Raw genomic sequence first — 24736 nt, 5'->3', positions numbered from 1 at the left:
CTCAGATTTTTAAAAATCTCATCTTAATTGATGAGATTTAAAGATCAGGAGTTTTCCTGTAGAACTCAGGACCTCTGGCTAGTTGTTCTGGTAGGAACATCTGCTCTCCGTTTTATTGTAGTCTGCACTTCTCCCTATTGTCATCTTGCCCTGAAGCCTGGGGTCTGTTGCCAGGTATCCTGCTTGTTCTGCAGTGTTTTTAAGTAGAGTTGAGAAGGAAGTGAAAGTCAACTTTGCTTCACTTCATTGTCTTACTTGCTTACCCTCATGGGTAGTTGGGCTTTTGATCACTAATGTAGCTTGAAAAGAAAAGGGGGCCCTAGGTTCAAGCTTTGGGGAGCTTGAACCCTAAAGAATGGGTATAGGAGGGCGAGCTGGTGAAGAGAAGGGAGTGACAGCAGTAGGAAGGAAAGCGTTGGTTGTGAAGGCCAAGGTAAGGAATATTTCAGGGAGAGAGTAATGAACGTTGCCAAACACTGTCAAGATGTCAAATAAGATGAATGAAAAGATTCTCATTTGAATTTGGCAACAGAGGTCATTATTGACCTCGACTGGAGCTTTTTTAGAAGAGCTAGAGCCAAGCCAGATTGGAATGGGTTGAAAAATGAATGGGAGATGAAAAATGGAGATACCCAAGGAGGCCAGTTTTTATTTTTCCTGTGAAGGAAGTAAAGAAATAAGACACTAACCTAGAGACATGGGAGGTTGAGGTAGAGTGCTTTAAAGGTAGGACTTGAGATGTTGAAATGTTGATGGGAAGGATCTGATTGAAAGGGAGAAATTGACTGAATAAACAGGAGAGAACAGAGGTAAATGAGTATATGAGGCTGAGAAGGTCGGATGGGGTGGAATCTAAAGCCCAAGTGGAGTGGTTGACATTGGATGAGAGGAGGGAACAGGATGCAACAGGAGGGAAGAAGCTGGAGGTTGGTAGAGATGAAAGGTTGGTCTGGTATCATGAAGTTGCTGACTGATGCGTTCCATCACTGTTAGGAGGCCAGGTCATCTGAGGATTGGCGGGGGGTGGGGGTGGGGGGCGGGTGTTTAGAAACACAGTTTGAAAGTGAAATAATAGTTGAAGAGAGAGAAAGAGTGGGTCTGCGGGAGAAATGTGGTGGGATCGCCCAGCATCCCAGAGGACTCATTTGCAGTTGGTGTTGGTGTAGAGTGACACCATCTGGCTGTGTGCACTTTATCCCGTGCCCAGGTGCTCAGCTGTGGGCACAGACACAGCTACGGTGGGTGTCCTCTGAGGGTGGGGTTTGGCAGAAGGGTGAGCAAGGTAAGCTTAGAGCCTTTGGCAAGGCTGTTATGGAGAGTGTGTTATGGGAATGATGGCCTTATTAGAAAGGTGGCTGAGTAAGAAGGGATGTGAAATGACACTTTTGAGGAGGTCCTAATGGTTGATCCCAGTGAAGGGGATTTTAATAAGGAAACTGAAGATGAGGCTATTTTTGTCAAAGGGCGGGATGTTTGACTGGGCCGTGGGTGATTTGGGTGGCGTGGAGGAAAGGTTCATTGGAGGTGAGGCAGTGGAGAGAACAGAGACAAGGTGTCCAGGGGTTTGGATATTCAGGTCACCCACGCTGGCTGCAGGATTAAGGGAGGAGAGAGACTTTCGGCTGGGGTTCAGATGAGGTAATGGGCTTGGCTGTTTCTTAACAGTTTAGCCATTTCCTCTAAACCTCCTCACCTCTGGTTTCAATGGACATTCAGCTGGGAGAGAATATTTAAATGACATGGGGCCCACCTCTCTTTTGGTAGTATGTCCTGGGAGTGATATTTTATCAGGAAAAAATATGTCTTTTATCACTTTGTGTTCCTACAGAAAACATAAATCAACTTAAAGCTCTTGAGTTTGTAGCATCTTTAATTGCTGGACTAATTTGGTGCTTCTTTGCCTTACGTGGTCATGTTGCTTCTGAAGGTCACTGACAGGGCAATCCAGACCTTTGAGAGAAGGCCACATTCGACTGAGTCCCCTGTGGCTGCCACTGTGATGAGCTTGGAAGGGAGGGTAAGTAGGGAGCCATTTTAGAGACATCTGTTGTCATTGGTAATGTGTGTCGTGCTTTGGCTTTAAAAGCCGAGCAGGCCCACCAGTCTGTAGTTTAGAAGCAGTAAGCTGAGAGCCCAAAAAATGCTTCTCTGAATGGTAAGGTATCAGAGCCAGCATTCCTTAGCCTTGAGAGGGAAAAAGAGTTTGAAAGGATCACCAGAGAAAAACAGCACTTGGGTTGTATAATAAGATGCTAAATTGGATAATCTCAAAACATCCGAAGGTCGTGATAAAAATCCTCATCAAGTAATCAAGATGCACAAGCCTATAATCTCTTAAAAAAAGAGAGAGAGAGAGAGAATTCAAGCATGCAGGCTTTCAGATCTCGCATCTATTTATTACTGATTCTGAAAAGATTAGGTAAATGACAGAGCCAGTGTCCATGTCTTCAGGCTGAGCACGATGAGGAAAGATAGTGGGAGAAATCCCTCGGTGCTCAAAATACCAGCCGCAGAATGAAATGTTTTGCAGCCTAGAGGGCTCTGCTGCGAGCCAGCCGCTTACTGTGCTCTCTGAGGTCAGTCTCCGTGTTCTTCCTCAAGGACCTGTTTATTCCCCCCTACTCTGCCCCATCCCGGTGCCTGTCTTCCTCTCTCTCCATGTCTCATCCATTTTTCTCTGCCCGGTGAGGCCAAAACCAAGTCCAGCATGATGCTAGATCTTTCCTGCCTCTGACTCCTTTGTGTTTATTGTTTGTGTAATTTGGTAAGTTAGCTCTGTGATGGGTTTATAAATGGTTAAGGTCATAAGAAACCGTGGATTTTTTTTTCCCCCCCTCAAACTAGTCCCAAGGCAAGAATTGCTTTACCCAACACAAGCTCCTTCAGACCCTGGAGCATTCAAGAGGCAAGACTTGGGTTCTCTTATCTGGGCCTTTAAGGAATTGGGTCATTTTTCTCCCACAAAGGGAACACAGAGTTGCTGATGAGCATTGCATGTCCTTGACACCTGCTGTTTTATACCGTTGTACCCAAGCAATAGTTCGTGTGTGTGTGTGTTTAAATTTTATTTTATTATGTTATGTTAATCCCCATACATTACATCATTAGTTTTTGATGTAGTGTTCCATGATTGTTTGCGTATAACTCCCAGTGCTCCATGCAGTACGTGCCCTCTTTAATACCCATCGCCAGGCTAACCCATCCCCCCACCCCCTCCCCTCTGGAACCCTCAGTTTGTTTCTTAGAGTCCATAGTCCCTCATGGTTTGTCCCAAGCAATAGTTTTGGCCCTGCCTTGATCCTTTTTTCTTGCTCTCAAAATAACTAAACCACCTGCTTTGTTCTTAGCATTTTTTTTAAAAGCCTTAGTTCATTCTACAGATGAGGCTCCTTGTAGCTGATACATTTCTCCTGTGCTTTTGTGTACATCTTTAGGAGGTATTGTAAAGCTTGTAAAGTGGAAGATGAGGTGTAAAGTCCACCAAGCATTGCTTCTCGAGCTTGACAGAGCAGAAGGGGGCTGAGTTAAATGGCAGCCAAAGAACCCTAGCCTCCTGAAGATTCTTTAGGAAGTCTCTGTTGAATTTGCAAACTGCTAAGAACAGTGCCGGGCATGTAGTAGGCTAGTAATGGTAGCATTCTTATGGGGCCTAGGCAGCTAGTCAGAAAGATCCCACACTGAACAAGTTTATAAATTAAGAACTTAGCTCCTGCATGAATTGAACCTCAGCATTTTCATATCTCAGTAGTTGCCTACACTTAGGCCAGCCAAAAATAAAAAGGGGACCTGAGACTCGGAGTGTTCCAGCTGGCAGGAAACAGAGCTCAGCATCCAAAACATGATATAGAGGGAAGCCAAGGCTTAGAGGCATTTGGTGACCGTCCCCAGGCCACACTGTTTATATTGGCAGGTTGGGACCAGAATGCAACTCTCGGGGCTCTGGAACTTGGATTTTCCTACCACACCAAGGTGTGTGACTCTGAAAAATCACTCTTGAGAGAAGAGTGTAGAAAGACAGGAGGGAAAGGATAGTGTCCAGAGGGTGCCCTAATGCTGGGCATTAATGTCAAAGAAGAACATAAAATAAAGAGGTTTGACCCCCTGATGTTTTATCACATTACTCTTCACTGATGGCTAGCTTCTACATCTGGTCTTTTTAAATTAAATTCTGGGTCAGTACTTTGAAAAACCAGGAGAGCTTGGGGTGCTAGGGATAATGATAGCTTCCCCTGGTTTGAGAATGCATCTGGCAAAGAGTAAGACGGAAGAAGAGCCTGGGCTCAGAGAGGCCCCTGGGCCTCATGGGAGGTCTGTGGTTCTGGTGCATTGCTGCCTGGGCCTGGGGTAGGCACTCAGTACGGAGCTGTGTAAGGCATGAGCTGCATGCCAGTGAGAAGCCACTGGCGGAGGCAGAGGTGTGAGATGTACCCAGAATTTCTGGGAGTCCTGTTTGTGTACACTGCAGGAAGGATGGGAAAATAAAGAAGTAATACAGCACCCTGATGATAGAACAGAAAGGCATACATACAAAGATCGGGCTAACAATGGGTTTTCCGAGTTTGCTGAGATGGGTGCAGTGTATAATTGTGCTGTGTGGTACAGGGAGGTCCTGTAGTGCCTCCCCTGGGGAGAAGGCCTGGGGTCACCAAAAGCATTTGGACAGAGGGAAAATTCAGAGATGGATGATTGAGCAGACAGAACAAATACTGAATTGGAGCTGGTAGATGGCAAGCTAAGGATCAAAGCCAGGCACTTGAGCTTCCCAGTCAGAGATCTCAACCACTCTGCCGTCTGCCCCTGCTGAGCTGCCCGCTGTGATCTCCACTCTGGAAGGCTCTGCCCTCAACCAGGAAGTCCTCCTGTTCTCTCGTGTCCCTTGGGGATTCCGTAGAGCCCAGTGAGTCATTGGGATGCATTATGGCCCAGGGCCACCCTTAGTCAAATGACCATGATATCTAGGTTCTCCTGGAATTCTGATCTTTGAACACATTTGCATCCTTTTCTTCTGCCGTCAACTTTTTATCTTGGTAGCTAAGAATCAACTGGTTTTCCCTGCCCTCTGGAGATTTTTTAGTTAAACTGGGCTCAACCCAAAGCCTTCTGGTGATCCCATTACCTCTTGTGCCTTCCTTCCTCGTGGCTCCCCCTGCCTCTGAGCCTCTGAGTCCTTAAAGACCTGTCTGTGTCACTCATGCCCATCGCAGCACTTCTCTCCACCCGGACTTCCGGGACCCATTTCATCCCTTCAGGTAGGCTTTAGTGAGGACTTGAAGAGTCACAGTTGGACCCAGCAGATCTTTCACCAGCTTTACTGGTTCTATCCCTACTTTATATTCTTTCTTCACTCGAATATCAGAGTTCTGCCCACATTGGGGCAGCAGTGGGACAGGGATCCCTCACTTTATGTCCTAACAACCAGCCACATAAATAATGGTTATTTTCGAAGAATTCCGGTGGGTAAATTACATGCACTTCAGCTTGGGTGCAAATATGCAAAATCAGAGATACTACTTTATACCTAACATCTAATTGACTACACCATTGATTATGCCGTTACAGGAATATTTGTATTCCTAATAAATGTTTACTGCTTGCTCAGCTCTGTATGGACACTCCATCTGGACAGCACTCACCTCAAATTTCTTTTATCTCTTTCATCTACCAAACTCTTTTCTTCACTGTAAGACATAACTTTGCTTTTACCTCTTATACCAATTCCCATGTTTTTAGAGCCTGAAGCATGTGTGAAACCCATTCTATCTCTCCTTTCTTACTCCTTGTACCCTGGAATGTATTGATTTTTTTGGTTTTAAGTTTTGTGCCTTCCTAGGTTTATTTTATGATTTCAGCAATCCTTTTCATATGCTCTTAATAAGTTCACAACCCAGGAATCCCCCTGATAATACAAACACACCTATCATTTTCTTTTGAGTAAAAGTAGTGTCTGATGTGCAAGTATTCTTAAGACTTGTGTTCCTTTTTCTAAAATGGTGTGAATTTTTCCCATTCTTTTTTTTTTAAAGATTTTATGTATTTATTTGAGAGAGAGAGATAGCAATAGCAAGAGAGAGCACAAGTGGGAGGGAGGAGCAGGCTCCCCGCTGAGCAGGGGGCACGATGTGAGACTCAATCCCAGGACCCTGGAATCATAACCTGAGCCAAAGGCAGATGCTTTACCAACTGAGCCACCCTGGCGCCCCTCCCAATCATTCTCATTGGCATGGATTATCTGAATGTTTTGTTTTGTTTTGTTTTCTCAAAAGAGCCATGAGAGATTTGGTGTCTTCGGAAACTTGATCCCCAGTACAAATTTTGGGAGGATCAGGAAGTCATTCTCTCATTCTGCGAATTGCCTAGGACTTCAGAAACGGTGAGATTCTTTGCAGGTTCTAGGAGTTAGGACTCCGCTACCACTCATGATTGGCACAAACTGAAGGGTAATCTAATTCCATCTTTGTTTTTCTTTTCCTAGAGAAAAAGTTAATTTCTGTTCTGGGGAAAATAGAAAAGTCAAGATTTCATATAGATTACAGTATTCACTAATGAGGCTGAAGAATTGGAAATTTGTGAAATCTTTGTGTCTTGGTGGAAAAAAGAGGGAAGAGTAGAACAAAAGTATGTTAGGTTATAACAGCAATAGTGGGTAGCATTTGTAGAGCATGTATGTGATAGGTACCACACTAAACATTTTCCATTTTTCATCTCAGTTATTACAGCAGCCCTGTGACACTTCCACTCTCATCTTTATTTTGGAGGTGAGAAACCTCTGACACACAGAGAGGCTGTACAGCTTGTCCAAGGTCACATAGCTAATAAATGGCCGATTAGTGATTTTTAACCTTGGCAATGTATCCAAAGCTCACACTCTTAGCTACAAGGTTACACTGCCATACATTGAGTCATTTTGACTTTCACTGTGAGTACAGCCTCCCACAATATATGTAAAGCACATGAGAAGTGGCAGTTTCAGCTTTTTTTCCCTTGTTGTTTGTTTATTTAATAGCAAGGTTAAAAAAAAAAAGGCAGTATGCAGTCTAAATCAAGTCTTATTAGACCCGAGTGGAAAACATAACAATTATCCATGCCAAATTTCCAACATTTTTCTTTTTTCATGTTCAATGTTTTAATAGTCACTGATGCACTTACTCTTCCACTTATTTTGTAAGTGAAATAACTAGAGCTAGCATCAGGTTCTAAGTTGTTGTCTACTTCTTGAAGAATCTTTATCTGAGCGGAATATTTTCTCTAAAAAAGACAAGAATCCGTTTTTTGTTTGTGGGACACATCTTTGGAGAATATGGTATTAACATGCATAGAGTCTTGGTATTAAACTGAACCCTCCTTCTCCTTCTTTGAGCTGGTAGAAGGGCACAGATCAGGATGTTAGGCAGAGCCTCTGGACACAGCCCCTTCATTGGGTGCCAGGCATCCCTGTTTGCCCCCACCTTCCGGAAGTTGAGGTTTTAGAAGGAACTTAAGAGATCTCCTTGAGCTGGGTTTTCCACTTATGATTTTTTAAAATACCAGTTCTCCTTTATTTTGTAGAGGAAAAAATAAGAATATCTCCCCCTTCCCAAATATAGAAAGGATATTCTTCTTCTTTTTTTTTTTTTTTAAAGATTTTATTTATTTATTTGACAGAGAGAGACACAGCGAGAGAGGGAACACAAGCAGGGGCAGAGGGAGAGGGAGAAGCAGGCTTCCCGCAGAGCAGGGAGCCCGATGCGGGGCTCGATCCCAGGACCCTGAGATCATGACCTGAGCCGAAGGCAGATGCTTAACGACTGAGCCACCCAGGCACCCCAGAAAGGATATTCTATTGCTTTCATAATTCAATTTAAAAATTCCTCAGTGATCGTTTTCAATATTTTCTTCATTATTATAATATTCTTTTTTACCCCAGCCACAGAAAGGGTCATAGAAATATAACAAATAAAATACTATTACTTATAAATAGCTATCTATAGAGCTTTGATATTATAAGTGATTTTAAAAATAAAGTTTATTAGGTTTCCTTCCATGTTTAAAATAACTACGAAAATTTGGAAAATTCAGAGAGTAGAAGAAAAGCAAACTCTCATAGTTCCTATACTCATGAGGAAAAAAAAAACCTTTCTGTTTTCATATATTTTCTTTTTCTATGAAGAGTTCTTATACCTTTTTCTGTGTCGAGTTTTTGTTTATATTTCTTGGTTATGATCATACTGAAAATACAATTTTGGTTCCTGCTCTGTTGGAAAGATGTCTCTGATTCAGAGACAACTGGCTCAGGACTTCTTTGCCGACTCTGCCCTGTGCCAGGTCAGCTTTGCAGATGTTTGACGTGCTCCCTGAGTATGTACCTAGTGCTCCATACCTCGTGCTCCATGCCACTGGGTGCTGGGAAGCAGAGTGCCCAGGTCCTGCCTGTGGGTATCTCAGCAGAATTGCTGGAGAAGAAAACATTTTTGTGGCTACTTTTGTTTTATTATTTTGGTATGGAAAATGTAAAACATACACAGATATAGAAAGAATATTATAATGGACCCTGTATGCATTCCTCCTAGCATCAATAATGATCAGTTTGTGGACTTGCTTCACCTAGACCCCCACCTCCAATCCCCAACCCTGGATTATTTTGAAGCAAATCCCTGACATTCTGTTATTTCATAGCAAGTATTTCTGTACACCTCTCTGAAAGTAAAGACTCTTTTTTTTTTCTTTTAGTACTGTAATATCATTATACTTTAAGAACTTCTGATATAATTGAATATTTATTATCTAGTCAATGTTCAAATTTTCTTTTTTTAAGATTTTATTTATTTATTTGACAGAGAGAGACACAGTGACAGAGGGAACACAAGCAGGGGGAGTGGGAGAGGGAGAAGCAGGCTTCCCCGCGGAGCAGGGAGCCCGATGCGGGGCTCGATCCCAGGACCCTGGGATCACGACCTGAGCCGAAGGCAGACGCTTAACAACTGAGCCACCCAGGCGCCCTGTCAGTGTTCAAATTTATCTGTTTTCCTTGTTATTTTTCTTTTCAGTTTGTTTGTATCAGGATTCAAATAAGGGCCATACATTGCAGTTGGTTGACATGCCTCTTCAGTCTCTTTTAATCTATAGGCTTACCTTCCACGATCTTTCCTCGCAATTTATTTTTTGCCAAACCAGATCATTTATTCTGCAAAGTTTACCATAGCCTGGATTTTGCTGATTACATCCCATGGAGTTAAATGTTAAATGTTCCTCTGTTTAACATAATCCTCTAGAGACCATATTTCTTGTGAACTGATAGATACATCTAGAGGCTGGATCAAATTCTTCCATTTTTTTTTAGATTTCATTTATTTATTTGACAGAGAGAGAGACAGCAAGAGAGGGAACACAAGCAGGGAGAAGCAGCAGAGGGAGAGGGAGAAGCAGCAGAGGGAGAGGGAGAAGCAGGCTTCCCTCTGAGCAGGGAGCCCGATGCGGGGCTCGATCCCAGGACCCTGGGATCATGACCTGAGCAGAAGGCAGACGCTTAATGACTGAGCCACCCAGGTGCCCCTGTTTCCATATTTTGTCAAGAATACTATAATGAGTGTGTTGTGTACTCCCATCAGGAGGCACTTAAATTAACATAAGTTCAGTGTAAATAAAGGCTGGGAAAGTAAAAAAAAAGGAGGCGTGTATGTGTGCGTGTGTGTGAGATATGTTGATATGTTCACAGTCAACAGCGATTGTTTCTGCCTAAATCCACCAATTCATTATGGGTTTCAAAGTCTTATTTCATTTGTCATTTCTTCATTTATCTCCTAGAATGCTTCTATAAAGACAAACTCCTGCTAGTCAGCTCTTTGGTTATCCCGGGATACAGCTGGCTCCATTAGCCAGCTAATGAGTAATATTCTCCAAAGGTAACCATTGAGAGAGGCAGAGACAGACACAGACACAGAGACTGCGGGTGAGGGAGGAAGGAGAAGTATGTGATTCCCTAAGAATTCATGAATTCAAAAATATTAGTGTTTCAATTCATTGCATTTATTCTTACTGATACTAAAATTATCTCATCTTTGGCCAGTGGGAGCCCTTCTGTGTTGGCTCCTGAATTTTTTTTTTAATATGATTCAACTTCTTTGACCACTTCCCTGCTTTCTATATGTTAAGATATTCTAGGCTAGCGATTCTGAAAGTATGGTCTGAGGCTGCTGGGAGTTTCTGAGACCCTATTAAGGGGTCTGTGAAGCCAAAACAATTTTTATAATAGTACTAAGATACCATTCACCTCTTTTACTCTCATATTCTCACATGTGTATGGTAGAATTTTCTAGGGACCACATGTTCCCACATGGGAGTGTGTGTGTGTATGTGTGTGTGTATTTTGTTTTCTAGAATTTTCCAAGATGAGCTCTTAGGAGTCTTCAATAATTTTTTTTAAGATTTTATCCATTTATTTATTTGAGAGAGGGGAAGGAGAGGGAGAGAAAGAGAGAGAGCATGCACACTCTCGCAGAGCGCGCACACGAGCGGGGGGCTGGGGGTGGCAGGGAGAGGGACCAGCAGACTCTCAGCTGAGCATGGAGCCCCACACAGGGCTCCATCCCATGACCCTGAAATCATGACCTGAGCTGAAGTCAGGAGTCAGCTCCCCAAACGACTGAGCCACCCAGGTGCCCCTGGAGTCTTCAATAATTTTAAGACTATAAAGGCGTCCTAAGATCAGAACACTTGAGAACTGAATCACTGGTGACCCTATAAATTAGCTTCCTTTTTTTTTCCAGTTTTGTTTTTATGTGTGAGTGGTCTGCTCCAAGTCTCACAGCTAATAAGTAGCAAAACCAGAATTTGAATCTAGATGTTTGTGCAGTATTTTCCCCCATAAAATAGAATCACTGATGTCCAAAAATTGATGATTAATTAAAGCTTAGAAGCTGTAAACACTGCCTGCTATGCTAGACATGTACATTTTAGGGGCCACCAAGTAAAATTAGCAGTTCTTTTCCTCAAATGGAATGGCCCTCTGAAAGGGAACAGCAGATGTAGAGGCAGGATGAGTGGTTGCTATAGCTCCATGGTATAATGAAAAACAATGCACTGAATATGTTGTTTTTCTGGTCACAGTAGGGAAATTCAAGACACAGCAGTAACTCATTAGAGTGTTAACTTTTGAAGATTTCAGCCATCCGGAGAAAAGCCTGCATGGCGTGTGGAATTCAGTAGCTCATGTATTTCTCACTTATTTCTGAACCCAAGATCCAAATGACTGCTTGACCATGTAGCATAGAAATGCTTTTTCTCATCTTGTAGTTAGTTGAACCAAATCCTGCAAGAAAGCATCCTGCAGTTTCCAAAGCTGAATAACAGTGCCTTAAGCCTGGGACTCTCATTTTCCCCTCACTGAATAGTATACAAATATCTAAAAGATGGCTACTTAAAACCACTGGATTTCACGGTTCTTGGTCCTCAGGGAAATCCTTATTTTGTTTCACTCTGTTGATCTGAACTTGGTAATTCGTCTTTTGTTTACCATTGCCAATAAGTGTAGCTTCTCTTTGGTAATGAAGATCATTAACTCATTTCCCAGGCACGGGGAAGAATTTCCATCATAAGAAAAGGACTTGTGCTTTCAAACCTTTCAGCTGGCCTTGGCTCTCTGAAGTTAGCAGCCTTAAATAATGGACTTGAGTATTTACACACGTAAGAGGCACCTGACAGCCTCAGGTGCCATCTGGAAAAGTGTCATCAGATAGGAAGCTTGGATCAGAACCCACATCACCATTCAAGTGCTTCATAATTACTTTGTGGTTCAGTGTGGGAATGAGGCAAAGAATAGGTCAAGGGTTTCAGAGCTCCTAGGAAAATACAGATTTCTTTGTCGGAGTAGATATTAAATACTAAAAAAGTTTTTGTGTTTATGAGCAAATTCATTTTTCACTGGAGCCTTGTTTGTTATTTTTCTCAACATTAAATATGTCACAGTAAACTGATTTAAATACCTGCTTTAGGTGACCTGTTGCATTTAGATTTATGTACTTGGAAAGTCAGATGCCTGGGCTTTTCTAGCAAGTCATCTTGACTTGGTGGAAGATAGTTTTAGAATACATGGAAGTCCATATGAGGTGCAAAGGTAGTCTTCCATGGGGATGGCATTACAATTGGTCATGTCAAAATTTTCTTTTCTTTTGTATTTGTCACTGACCAAATCGCAAAAAAAAATTTTTTTTCTTTTGGTTCATGTTAAGTTCACTAAACAGCCTGATCTCCATGTGAAAAGCATGCAGTGAATAATGATGCGAGCCTCGAACTTAGTGCTGGGGAATGCCAGGAACTTGGGATACTGGTGTCACGGAGGAAAATGACCCCGCCTCTGTGTGCCTTGGTTTCCTGTTTAGAAAGTTCTGCTGTTCATAAGGGCCCTGAAGTACTAGGAGGAAAGGTGCTTTGCATGTGGAGTTTTCCATAAAGTGCAGTCCTAACTAAAAGTCTGGGTTAAAGGTAGGTGAATGCTTTATAAAACATGTTTCACGTATGTATGAACTATTTATTAGTTTATGTCTCACTTATTTATTTACTTAGGTATGAAGTAGCCCCAAGCAATTTGAATTCTGACTTAAAATTCAGGTTTTGTCCATTTAATTGCCTTCTTTCTCTTAAGGGCAAAGAATATAAAGGCTTGGGAAGTAGAAATTGGAATTGCTTTTAATTGCCTGAACGGGTTTACTAGAGAAAAAGTTTTATTGAAGTGAAAATGAGGGCCAGATTATTTTTGTTCTTCCTCTGTATCTACTAACAGGCAATTTTGGAGTAGTCCGTAAATCTCTTAGAAGTCTAAGCGGGGGTATCCATCACGAGGTGAGCCATGACTTAATAACTCTTTGTGACAATTGCCTCGGATAAAAATCATAAAAATAGTGAGAATTCACAATTCCAGGAATACATTTGAAGGTGGAATCAGTTATACAGATGATTCCTAAAGAATATGAGGCTATTTCAGATTATCTCAGAGACTCTGAAGACCTCCTTCCTCCCAGCTTTGCCAGATCTCAGTGAGCCACTGCTGGGAGGTTGTGTTTTGTACCTTTCAGGTGTTTTAGAATTAATACCCATCTGCAGTTAGGCTGATGTGGAGATTAGGAATAGCCTGTCGGAATAGCATTTCTCTTTGAAGAGTGCCACTCTTTCTAGAAAAGATAAAGAATGGCATTGCATGATTTGTGGCTCAAACAGTAGCACTCACTGTTGCTGAATTTAGGACTGTGTCATGTACAAGTTTCTGGCATTTTTCTTTGGTTCTAAATGCAAGGGTGTGTGTGTGTGTGTGTGTGTGTGTGTGTGTGGTGTCATTTTGCCTAAAGAGGCTACATATGGGTGCTTTGGAGCCCAGTAACAAACCAGTGGGACTGGGAAATGGGCACTGCTTAGCTGAGGGTCAGAGCCAAGTTGGAGTGAGTTCTCAAAGAGTAAGTGACACTGTGGCCATGCCCTGTTCCTCAGTTGGTGGGAGTGGACTTGTTGGGTTTCTGCTTCACCAAGGGAGGAGAGCTTTTCTCTGCATTTGATTATGCTACGTGATACTGTGGAACCTGACATTTGGGGGCTTAGATCTGGGAAAGAAATGTGTTTCGATCATTTATTATATAGTTTTGTGTAATTTGTATGATTCTTCTCCCTTTTACCTTGAGAGACAAGTAGGAAAATGGAAAAGCAAAGAACCCAGGTGGTCTGCAGTTGAGATTAAGAGAAAAACATCTCTAGGAAATCAAATAAGATCTGAAGATGTATGTTTCAGTTTTAGAACTTCAAATATTAAAACCCAGGGATCAAGAATTCTCCACTTATTGAACAACTTTGAAATTTTATTTTTTCATTGCTGCCTGCCTTAACTTGATGTGTTGTAAAATGTTATAGTTGTGTGACGTTACTCTGAAGTCAAAACAAGTTAACTGGAAATGATCTTAGCTATCATTCAGTCCATCCTTAGTATGTTGCTGCTGAATCCGGTAACTTGCCATGGAAGTTCTTAGTCTCAGAATTTTCCATGCCCAGCACTGGCTTTAATGCATAATACATACTGGCTGGCTCGTGCACTGACTGGGGTAGTACTTACTAAAAATAAACCAAAAAACCTTGAAGCAAACCTCTTGGCCAGAGTACATTTGCAGAAAGTCTTCAGGGAAAGGTCCAAAAGTATGGTGAAAAGTGTTAGAGCAGCTCTTCTTTTTGGGATTTAAAAACTTTGCCATTCTTCCATGAGTTGCTAAATCCTAATGTCTACTATTCTAAAAACTTCTGATGTGTAAAATTTTCTGTATGTATACAAACTTTTGATGTGTAAAGTATCTTTTTTTTTACACATTCTCAAGGCTGGGAGTATCTTTTACCATTACTTTGGGAGTATTATTTAATTACTGTTTGAGAGTCAACAGAAGAATGAATGAGTAGGATCATTATTGCCATTTAGAGACTATTCTCCATATGCCAAAAATTAAATAAAACATGGATTTTAAAGTTCCATCAAGCAGTAGCTTAGCAAATTAGTAACATTTCAGTGATTTCTTTTGGCTTTCCATTTACTTGTATTAACACTTTTCAATAGAATTTTAAAGACTTCTTTATTATATTAATTACGTATGTATTAACATATATAGTCATATACTGTATAATTATTATATAGTATAAAAGTGGCTTCTGAGATCTCTTTTTGAGATATTCTATTTCAAAAGTATATGTTACATTATTTCATTATTATGGAGGAATAATTGACATATAACAAATATGCAGTGTAGTACTGTACATGCTGTACACTACAGCTTCGTGACTTATTTATTTTATAACCGGAAGTTGTACCCTTTGACCCCCTTCAATCATTTTATTCCTCCCCCCACCCCAAGCAAGCACTAGTCTGCTCTGTATCTGTGAGCTTGGTTTTTTTTGTTTGTTTGTTTTTTTAGATTCCACATGTAAGTGAGATCATATGGTATTTGTCTTTCACTTAGCATAATGCCCTCAAGGTCCATTCACATTGTCACAAATGGCAAGATTTCTTTTTTTTTATGGCTTAATAGTATACCATTGTATATATGTACCACATTTATTCATTGATGGACACTTTGGTTGTTTCCATATTTTGGGCTATTGTAAATAATTTTGGCTATTGTAAACATGGGGAGGGGGGCTGCAGATATCTTTATGGGTTAGTGTTTCCATTTTCTTCAGATAAGTACCCAGAAGTGGAATTGCTGGATCATACGGTAGTTCTATTTTTAATTTTTGGAGGAACTCCCATATAACAATCAGTGATTTCTTAACAATCTAAAGTAATTTATCAGAAAGTTGAGAATTTTAACTTGAACCATTTTTTTTTTCTTTTTAAATGAATTGTGGCTATTTCCCACGGGTAGAGCTGGGTCCAGCGTCTGATCATTTTTTTCATGTGGTGCTCAGGCAAATTTGTTTCTGAAACAGACGGAATTTCCCATCCCCCTGTGTGGCTTCACACCTTGGATGCTAGTGCTGGCTCCGTGGCCAAGACTCTGAAGTGGTTCTTGTCTGGTGAATGGCTGCCAAAAGTGAGTCCAGTCCTGAAGATTCCTTTATTTGGGGACTTAAGATGGCATGACCACTACTTGAGCTTCTGGAAACCCTGCTCTATGACATAAAAAGTGGCTTGTCAGTGAGACCTCTTTTTGAGATGTTCTATTTAAAAAGAAAGTGAGTATTCTGAAGTGTTGCAGGGATAATTTATTTTGCAGCTAAAATCTTCCTATTTAGAGAAAAGAATCCAAGTATCTTCTTTATTTCATCCATTCCCTCCACAGATGTCTACTGAGCACTTCTAATGTAGCAGGCGGTGTTTGGGGTGCTAGACGACGTGCCCTCACAGAGCTTCCAGTGGAGGAGATGGGCACACAAATAAGCTAAACATGACAGATGGGGATATGAGCTGTGAAGGAAATCAAAACAGGGATGGGAGGTAGGAGGAGTGCCAAGGATGAGGGACCCATATGAGGACCAAGGGTCTTGTGCTAGTTATGGTGACTGATGGGACCCACAGGCATGAAATAGCACAGTTCTTTCCACACTGTGGCTGATTGTGCTGTCATAATCACCGCGAGCATTGTCGCTGTCGCAGCCAGATTGCATTCACCCACACCTGTTAGCAAGGGTGTGTATGGAATGAGTCAGACAGCTGGGTGTCCTTAGGGGGACACATGCAGAGGACTTAGTAATGACCAATGAAAACATAAAATGACTATATTCATTCAGCAAATGTTTACGGAATGATTGTATATACAAGGCATTGTGGAGGACAGCAAGGTAAATCACATATACCTTTCCAGAAGAGCATATAATCTGGTGTTCGTGTGTGTGGTAGGTCATTTGCATGTCATTGATTTAACATTTGAAGTGAACTATGGAAGGTCCATAACATGCTGGTTTGTCACTTTGCCGAGGTGTGGTTTTTAGTCAGGTCTTCTGGGAGGAAGGTGTGCGGTACTCACCTGGGAGTGTGTTAGCCAAGGGCACAGTGTCCACATTCCAGCAGAGGGTAGTTTCTGTGCATTGCTTAATGTGTAAAAGGCCGTCAAAGTGAAATACGCTTTCTTTGGGAAGGATTGATCTCCGAAGGAAGCCAGTTTCAGGTACCGTAGTAAAAGTGCAGAGTATGATATGATGCTTCTTAGCCGGAAATGGAATCAGTAAGGGTCTAAAGGAAATACTTAGCATTTTCCAACCTTTATGTGGGAATTCATAATGCTGTACTAGCATTTGTGAGCTTGGACATGAACCCAGTATGAGCGCACTACTTGGGTGAACCTTATAAGGGCCCTAATGGAAGTGTGGACACAGGAGAACTTATCTCCTTTGTCTGGAGGTGACTGTCTTGGAGGAAGCTGAGCAAAGCTTCTTCAGGAGCTGCATCATCTGGGCTTTAATACGAGGTTATTCCCTTTCCTTCAGAAATGAAGGGTCAGTCATCTTTGTGTGAAGGTCCCGGGCATTTATTATATAGATGGGATCAAAAGTTTACTGTGTAAAAAAAATATATTTTATTTTATATATATATATATATATATATATATATATATATATATAAAATAAATAAATATATATATATATTTATAGTATATAAAATAAAATACTATATAGAAACATTTAATACTACTTATATATTTTATATATATTCCCTTCATATATCAAGGGAAAGCTTAGAGGAGGAAGGAAAAGCCACAAAATACAGTGGCAGAGGCTGTTGGCTACCCACCAGAATCCATGATTTCTTCTTCCTGAGCCCACAGCAAGAATACATCTTCCAGGGGCACCTGGGTGGCTCAGTCATTGGGTGTCTGCCTTCGGCTCTGGTCATGATCCTGGGGTCCTGGGATCGAGTCCAACATCGGGCTCCCTGCTTGGCGAGAGGCCTGTTTCTCCCTCTCCCACTCCCCTCTGCTTATGTTCCCTCTCTTGCTATGTCTCTCTCTGTCAAATAAATAAATAAAATCTTAAAAAAAAAAAAATACAAAGAATACATCTTCCAGCCTCCCTTGCACTTAGGTATAGCCATATGACTGAGTTCTAGCCCATAGTATGACCATAATGAAGATGGCTGAGCCCATCAGCCTCAATCCATGTTTCAGTGTGAGGAAGATGAATACCTTATCCTTTCCCCAAGTTCTGAGGTGTTTGAGCCAATGATGCATTTTTGGTCTATTTGAGCACTGAGTTGTCTTCCCTAACTAATACCAGCACTATGTGTGGTAAATGAGAGAAGCGAAGACTATAGTTTCAGTGCCTTAGTCCTATTTCACTGGGGATATTGGACCCAGTTGTTTCCACCTGAATGGCAGAATCCACACTCTTGGATGATGATGGTTATTGTGCTTGTAGGTTCCTGCTGTGAGTTTATTACTGCACCCACAGTTCATTGCTTACAGATATCTGTGCTCCTTTCTGTACCCCCAACAGCTGAGGGCAGAGTTCAGGGGGTGCTAGCTGATCCCTGATTTTTCTTTCTTCTTCTCCTCAGATATTTTAGTGCCTGCCTTGTACTAGGTGCTACCAGGAATACCTGGAAGGAAAGAAACATGAACTGTAACTTCAAAGAGCTAACAACTCTAGTTGACCAAACTGTTTCAAAGGGGACTGTCAGCTGGAGGTAACAAAAACCCCAAGTCAAATTGCTTAAACAGTAAGCGATTTTTTCAAGAGCTGAGAAGTACATAGGCTTTAGGTGCTGTTACTCTATGATTCTTAATCCAGTAAGATTTACCCCTAAAATTTATTTTAGGTAGTCAGCCACAAAAGTCCAGTATGCAGTCCTACCTAGTATTGCCTTCCCTCTCCTCGTGTCTATAATTCTAATACGGAACATTTAGCAGGTGTTGCTGATTGTCCAGAGCAAGTTGACTGGATGCCTTTTTCCCTTGAATTCCATTGAGCTGGGCCCACAGTGGAAGAGTTGTCAAAGTAGTTAATTTACCGAGTATTGCGAATGGTAGATAGTGAGATGAGGGAATTAGTGTGCGTAACCTGAGAAAATCTTGTTCACTGTATTTTAGTTTCAGCAGATTACATGGCCCACTTCATTTGGCCTATCACTGCATTTCAAGTTGGAATTTGAAGATCAGCAGTGTTCTTCTTCTTTAGCTCATTACCAATCTCCCTCTTCAATTTGCTCTATTATTCCCATTTGTCCTTGTTACTGCTGGCTTGTCCCTGGTACTGTCTTCTGAGATGGTATGCTCCTTAGAGGTAGGCACCACACTTGAGTTATCTTTGTATTCTTTCCCCAAGTCCCTTACCCAAGAGCATAGCACAGTGCTTTATATATTATGTGTGTCTCAATAAGTGTTTGATGAATTGATTACTTAAATTTCTTACACTGGAAGAGCTTCTTGAGCTAGTTTCATGCTTGGTGAATAGCGCTTTCCATGGCTAGCATCACTTCCTGCTGCCATTGTGTTGCTCTTAATTCTTGTGATGTTTCATCTTGTTTAACTTTGTGACCCTGACCTGGCCTTGGCCAGTAACAAAAGTCACCCAGCATGAGGTTGAAGAGGGAAAGTGTTGGCATGGTAAATGGTTGCTGCATGAGTGTAGTAGGGTGTGTCTTGACCTGGTCCAAAAAGTACTTAAAGGGCTCATGTCTGGTGGATGATACTGAGCCACATTCCTATGATTTCTTGGCAACGGAGTCATCTCCTGTGATATGTACTGTATTGCTCAACTTAATAAAAGAACAACAGATTAATCTTTTTTCTGCCTGGTAGCTAGATTTGTATCTTAGGTCTTATTTGACTTACTGAAGGTTCTGGAAAATATTTTGAAAAGGGACTCGTAGACATCCGTAATTAAGGCTTATTTCTCCTAATAAAATTAGAGCTGAAATCTTTCCCTTGGGGATTTGTTATATTCCATCATAATATTATGTTAATGTTAATAGTGGTAACAGAACAGACAGATGACTTAACAGGATTTAGGACACTGAAGGCTAGGAAAGAAGATATTTTACAGGAAGAGTGTTCCACTCTTCTTTGTGATTACGGGCATATCTATTCCTTTGAGCTACAGTGGGATTATATCAGTGTTTTCCTTCATTAGAGCTAACAACTAGTCTTTCCTTCCCCACCATCTTGAGAGGTGACTTTGAAAGAAGCTGGCCAGAACTTTTCTCTGATCTTGCTCTTCTCACTTGTTTTGTCAGTTTATGAATCTTTTGCCAAAAGTCAATGAAATAGAAGATCATCTTCACATTTTTGATTGGCCTTTGCTCTTAAGAATCTATGATATGAACATTTCAGTGCTGATTTACTTGTTACTTAACTTTGACTGCCTTTGGGAAGACAGCGGAACTGTTGTTTCTTTAACAGGACTTAGAAAACTGGAAGAACTCAACTGTAGAGATTTCCTTGTCATAAATTTTAAGTATTTATGTTGGAAATATGGAGCTGATTATCTTCTCCCAAAATAGTCTGTGTTGATTAACAGTGAAGGAGTTAAAATTTTCTGCATCTCAATTCACTGGACGAAATTATATTATAGTGGCCTAAAAGTATGGGCCCAGTTTCATCTACTTACAGGATATAGTTTTAGAGAATATCCTCACCAAGTATCCATATTTTGGGTTACAAGAAAAGCAACTAGTTTGTAATGTGAATCATTCACTGCTCTCTGTAACCTTGACTGGTGGTATGAGCCCACCCTTCATAGTGGCTTTAATGATACTGTTGCAAGGGGTAGCCTGGGAAAATAGCTAAGTGACTCTACATGTACGTTTTAGACCCAAGACCTAGCAGAAGGTGCATCTTCAAATAGGGACTAGTGATGAAAAAGTTCAAGGAGATGCTTTGCTGTGAAAGATAATACTACCTTCTGCCTGTGTTATAGTCACTGTGGTGGAAAAAGAACATAAATCATTATTCTAAAGGCCTACTTCCCTCACTTCCTGTCAAGTGATATAGCATGTCCTGCATTGAACAAAAAATTACCAGGTATGCCAAAAGGCAAGAAAAAGCACAGTCTATAGAAACAAAGTAACAAGCAAAACCAGACTCTGATATAACAGAGATGTTAAAATTATCAGAAAAGGAATTTAAAAGAACTATGTTAAGGGCTCTAGTGGAAAAAGTGTAAGACCTGCAAGAACAGATGGGCAATGTTAACAGACAGATTGGAACTCTAAGAATCAAAAGAAAATGCTAGAAATCAAAAACATAGCAAGAGAAATGAAGGATGCCTTTGATGGACTCATAAATAGACTTGACACTGCCAAAGAAGGAATCAGTGAAGTTGAAGATCGATCAATAGAAACTTTCCAAACTGAAATGCAAAGAGAAAAAAATAGAACATCCAAAGTCTGTGGGACAATATACAAAGTTGTAGCATATGTGCAGTTGGAATGTCAGAAGGAGAAGAGAGAAAAGAAAAGAAATATTTGAAGTAATAATGGTTGAAAATTTTGCAAAACTAGTGACAGACACCGAACCACAGGTCCAGGAGGCTTAGAGATAAATACCTGAGGGTTTTTTCCCCTGGCACCAAATATGTGATCCCCCCCAACCCTGCACCAATTCTCTAGCTCCCTGATACCAACTGGGTATCCAGTAATTCAATTCAATTCTGACACCAGTTCCTGGTGTTAGCTTAGACTCCACAGGTTAAGGGCTCAGTCCCACAAAACTGTCCCCACTTCAGATGGCAGCCACAAACAGGGTACTCAGGCCACCCACATTTCTGCCAGCCAACTACGTATTTGGAGGGTCCCATGACCCCTCCCCCCTAAGTTGTATAATTTTCTGGAACAATTCACAGAACTCAGGAAAGAAAGTACTTATAATTACCAGTTTATTATAAAGGATACAACTCAGGATCCGCATAATGAAAGAGATACACAGGGCAGAGTGTGTGGATGGGTCAGGGCACCTAGCACAAAGCTTCCATGCCCTTTCCATGAGTGCCACCCTCCTAGCACCTCCACCTGCTCACCAAACTGGAAGTTTTCTGAATCCGTGGTTTAAGAGTTTTTATGGAGGTTTCATTACATAGGCATGATTGGCTAAATCATTGGCCATTGATGATTCAACTCAGTCTCTAACCTTTCTCATCCCTGGAGGTAAGGGGGTGGAGTGCTGGAAGTTCCAACCTTCTGATCACGCCTTGGTCTTTCTGGCAACCAACCCAAATCCTGAACCTCTCTAGGGGTCCACAAGAGTCACCGTAAGTTCAGGTATTGTTGAAAGGGGTTTGTTACGAATTACAAGATACTCCTATAACTCAGGAAATTCCAAGGGTTTTTGGAGTTCTGTGCTAGGAACCAGGACAAAGATGAAATATATATTTCCCATTTTACCACAGTACTCCTCTCCACACCCCAGACACAGTTAGGCATAACTTATTCATACTGCAGAAAACCAAAGAAGAAGAAAATCATGAGGGAAGTCAGAAGAGAAAAAGAACACCTTACCTATAGAGGAACAAGTGAAATAACTACAGTGGCTTACTCATCAGAAACCATGCAGGCAAGAAGAGAATGGCATGGAATCCTTAGTTTATTGAAAGAAAAGAACTTTTTCATTATAACCAACAGTATTTATTGAGTGTCTGTGCTATCATCTGGGGTATAAAAAAGACTAAAACATGAATGCTGCCTTGAAGGAGCTCACAAGTGGGCTAAGAAAGAAACTAATGGGATGAACAAGATATGGTATTTAGTGGGTAAGAATAAAATGTTACAGGAATCTAAAGGGATTAGATAGGACTCATGGGTAGAGTGCTCAAAGGAGGTGACATGTTAAAAAAAATTTCTTTCAAGGTTTATTTATTTATTAGAGAGAGCACAAGTGGGAGGGGCACAGAAAGGGGGAGAGAATCTCAAGCAGACTCCACACTGAGCTCGGAGCCCCAACATAGGGCTGTATCTCAGGATCATGAGATCAGGAAGCAAGCCAAAACGAAGAGTCAGACATTCAACCAACTGTACCACCCAGGTGCCCCAGAGGTGACGTTCTTAGATTAGACAGAATGCCTTCTTTCTCCATGCCCTACCACTACCCAACAGGACTCCAGTTAATAAGAGCAGGTTATAGCTAAAGGACTTGTAAGACACAGACAGTCTCTTAGGAGCAGTACCTAGCAGAGCCCGAAGCTGAGAGGGGAGACAAAAACAGTACACTGGAGGAATCTGAAGCCTCTGGCACAGCTGGTACAGCTACAACAATCGTAAACACAGCCCAACTCCTAGCGAGGGAATACTGTTCTATGACTGGGTCTGTGTAGAGAACAGTGACTTAGGTGTTAGGACAAACATGCTAATATGTTAGCCTGTTTTAGGTACAAGTTACAAATGTTTTCCTGCTTATTAGTCTCAGGGGACATCACCATATAAGCCTGATATAATTTCTTTAAAGTTTTGTAGAATATACTTATAATTTTTTTTTTAAACATCTGGATGGGTTAGGCCCTGGCAGTTTATGGTCTATGATTTGGTAACTATCAGGGCAGGATGTGAATCCAGAGGCAGAGGCTCTTTTTCTCTCTTGTAACAACAGATTATTTGAATGTCTGTCTCTCTACCCCTGCCTTTGAGGATTAGATTCTTCCCACCAAGGACTTCGTTGATGAATGGCCTGGGTAGAATGCAAGGAGACTTAAGGTCCCTGTCTTAAAATAATTTACCACCTGTATGAAATGAGTAAGGATTCATACATAAAGGACATTCTGGTTGTATGATTTTAGGAGTTATTAACTATGAAGATAACCAAGTTGCCTTTCATATAATATGTAACTTAAAGGGGTGCATGTTCACAGTGTAAGAACAAGGAACATGTAGAACAAGTTGAAAGCCTTTTTTTGGTTTCACCCATAGGCAGTAATATTTTTGCCAATTCTTGGAAGTGGCCAAAGATGAGCTTCTTATCTCTTGAATATTGAAGACCATCATTTTAAGGATCATTCTTTGAATTTTTAGGTATGGTAACACAGTACTACTCCAAAATGGTTTTCTACTAAAAAACAGAAACAAACCACAAAAAGGCAACTCTTGGAGGTCGCAGCCTGGATCTTAGCAATATTTACATCCTCACTATCTGCCGTGCCTGTGGTAGATGTTTATTAAAGTCGAATTGTTTGGCACAGTTTTGTGAGTCCAGACGGCCCAGAGTAGCCAAGCTTTGTCTATTCATAGAGTTCTATCAAGAGGTCACGGTCTCTACCCAACTATAGTTATTCTTCACTAACATCCAACTTGATTGAAAGAGCTTTTGTTTTTCTTAGGTTAACAGGAGCTGAGAGATTTTTTTTATAGCTATCAAGAAGCAATTTTCCCTTTATTCCCAATATTCCTGCAATCTTTAGATCAATCACTAAAAAAACCACTTCAGAGCTCACTTCTCATCTCCAACTCATGCATAAGAACATATTATTTTGACATTATTGAAAGAAATTCATTTTTGCTTAAAAGAGCCTCCCCCACTTCCTTGACAACCTTATACAAGATGATCAGCCTCATTAATAACCTTCGAAATGCACATTTTAATAACATGCCATTTTTCACTTATCAGATTGGCAAAGACTACTAAAACTGATAACACCCACTATTGGACAGGAAAAGGTAATCTCATACACTCAGGGTGGAGGATTAATTACCATTAGTACAATACTATTGAAGGGTATTGCATATACCTATCAACATTCTAAATATGTATCGATTTCTAGCAATTCCTTCATAAGTATTTGCACTGATGCACAATGAATGTCTGTTGTATTTTATTTTATTTTTTTTACCATTGAAAGGTTGGAAAGAGTGTGAATATCCATTAATAGGACAGTGGTCAAATATGACACATTTGTGTAAAGAAATAACATATCACATTAAACATTTTTTCAGGCAAAAAAGCTGCAGTACTTAAAACATCTCAACATAATTGAAATTTATTTTTTTCTTTGTGTGAATTATATATTCATAGGAAGAAGTCTAGAATGTACAACATACTATTAATAGTTGTCTCCCAAGGGTGGGTTTATAGGAGCCTTTTATTTTCAACTCTATGCATTTTTTTGTTGCTTTTGCAATTAAAAGAATTATAACTATTTAAAAATATATGTGTAGTGCTTGGGCATGGTACATTCCACTCTGGATTGGGGATACAAAGATGCCTCATAGTGAGATTTGATACTGATCTCAAGGAGTTTCTGGTCTAGTCAGTGAACACAGGAAAACAAATATATCCCATAATATCTTGTGGGTACTCTGATAGAAGCTGCAAAATATTCAGTA

The 24736-nt window shown here is 40.8% G+C and overlaps 1 protein-coding gene across 4 annotated transcripts in view; it reads left to right on the top strand.

Annotated features, from left to right (window-relative positions):
• The window catches only part of STXBP6 (syntaxin binding protein 6), a 247041-nt gene that overhangs the window by 25119 nt on the left and 197186 nt on the right, over window positions 1–24736 (top strand). The window contains exon 3 of one of the 4 annotated variants that reach the window (XM_078053517.1): window positions 6264–6370. The exons of the other annotated variants lie outside the window; for them this stretch is intronic. The gene's annotated coding sequence lies outside the window, so the exon portion shown is untranslated. The remainder of the gene's footprint in view (window positions 1–6263; window positions 6371–24736) is intronic. 4 annotated transcript variants of the gene reach the window in all.

This window comes from Halichoerus grypus, chromosome 8, assembly GCF_964656455.1.
Source record: "Halichoerus grypus chromosome 8, mHalGry1.hap1.1, whole genome shotgun sequence".
NCBI lineage: Eukaryota > Metazoa > Chordata > Mammalia > Carnivora > Phocidae > Halichoerus > Halichoerus grypus.
This window is presented reverse-complemented; position numbering and strand designations above follow the sequence as displayed.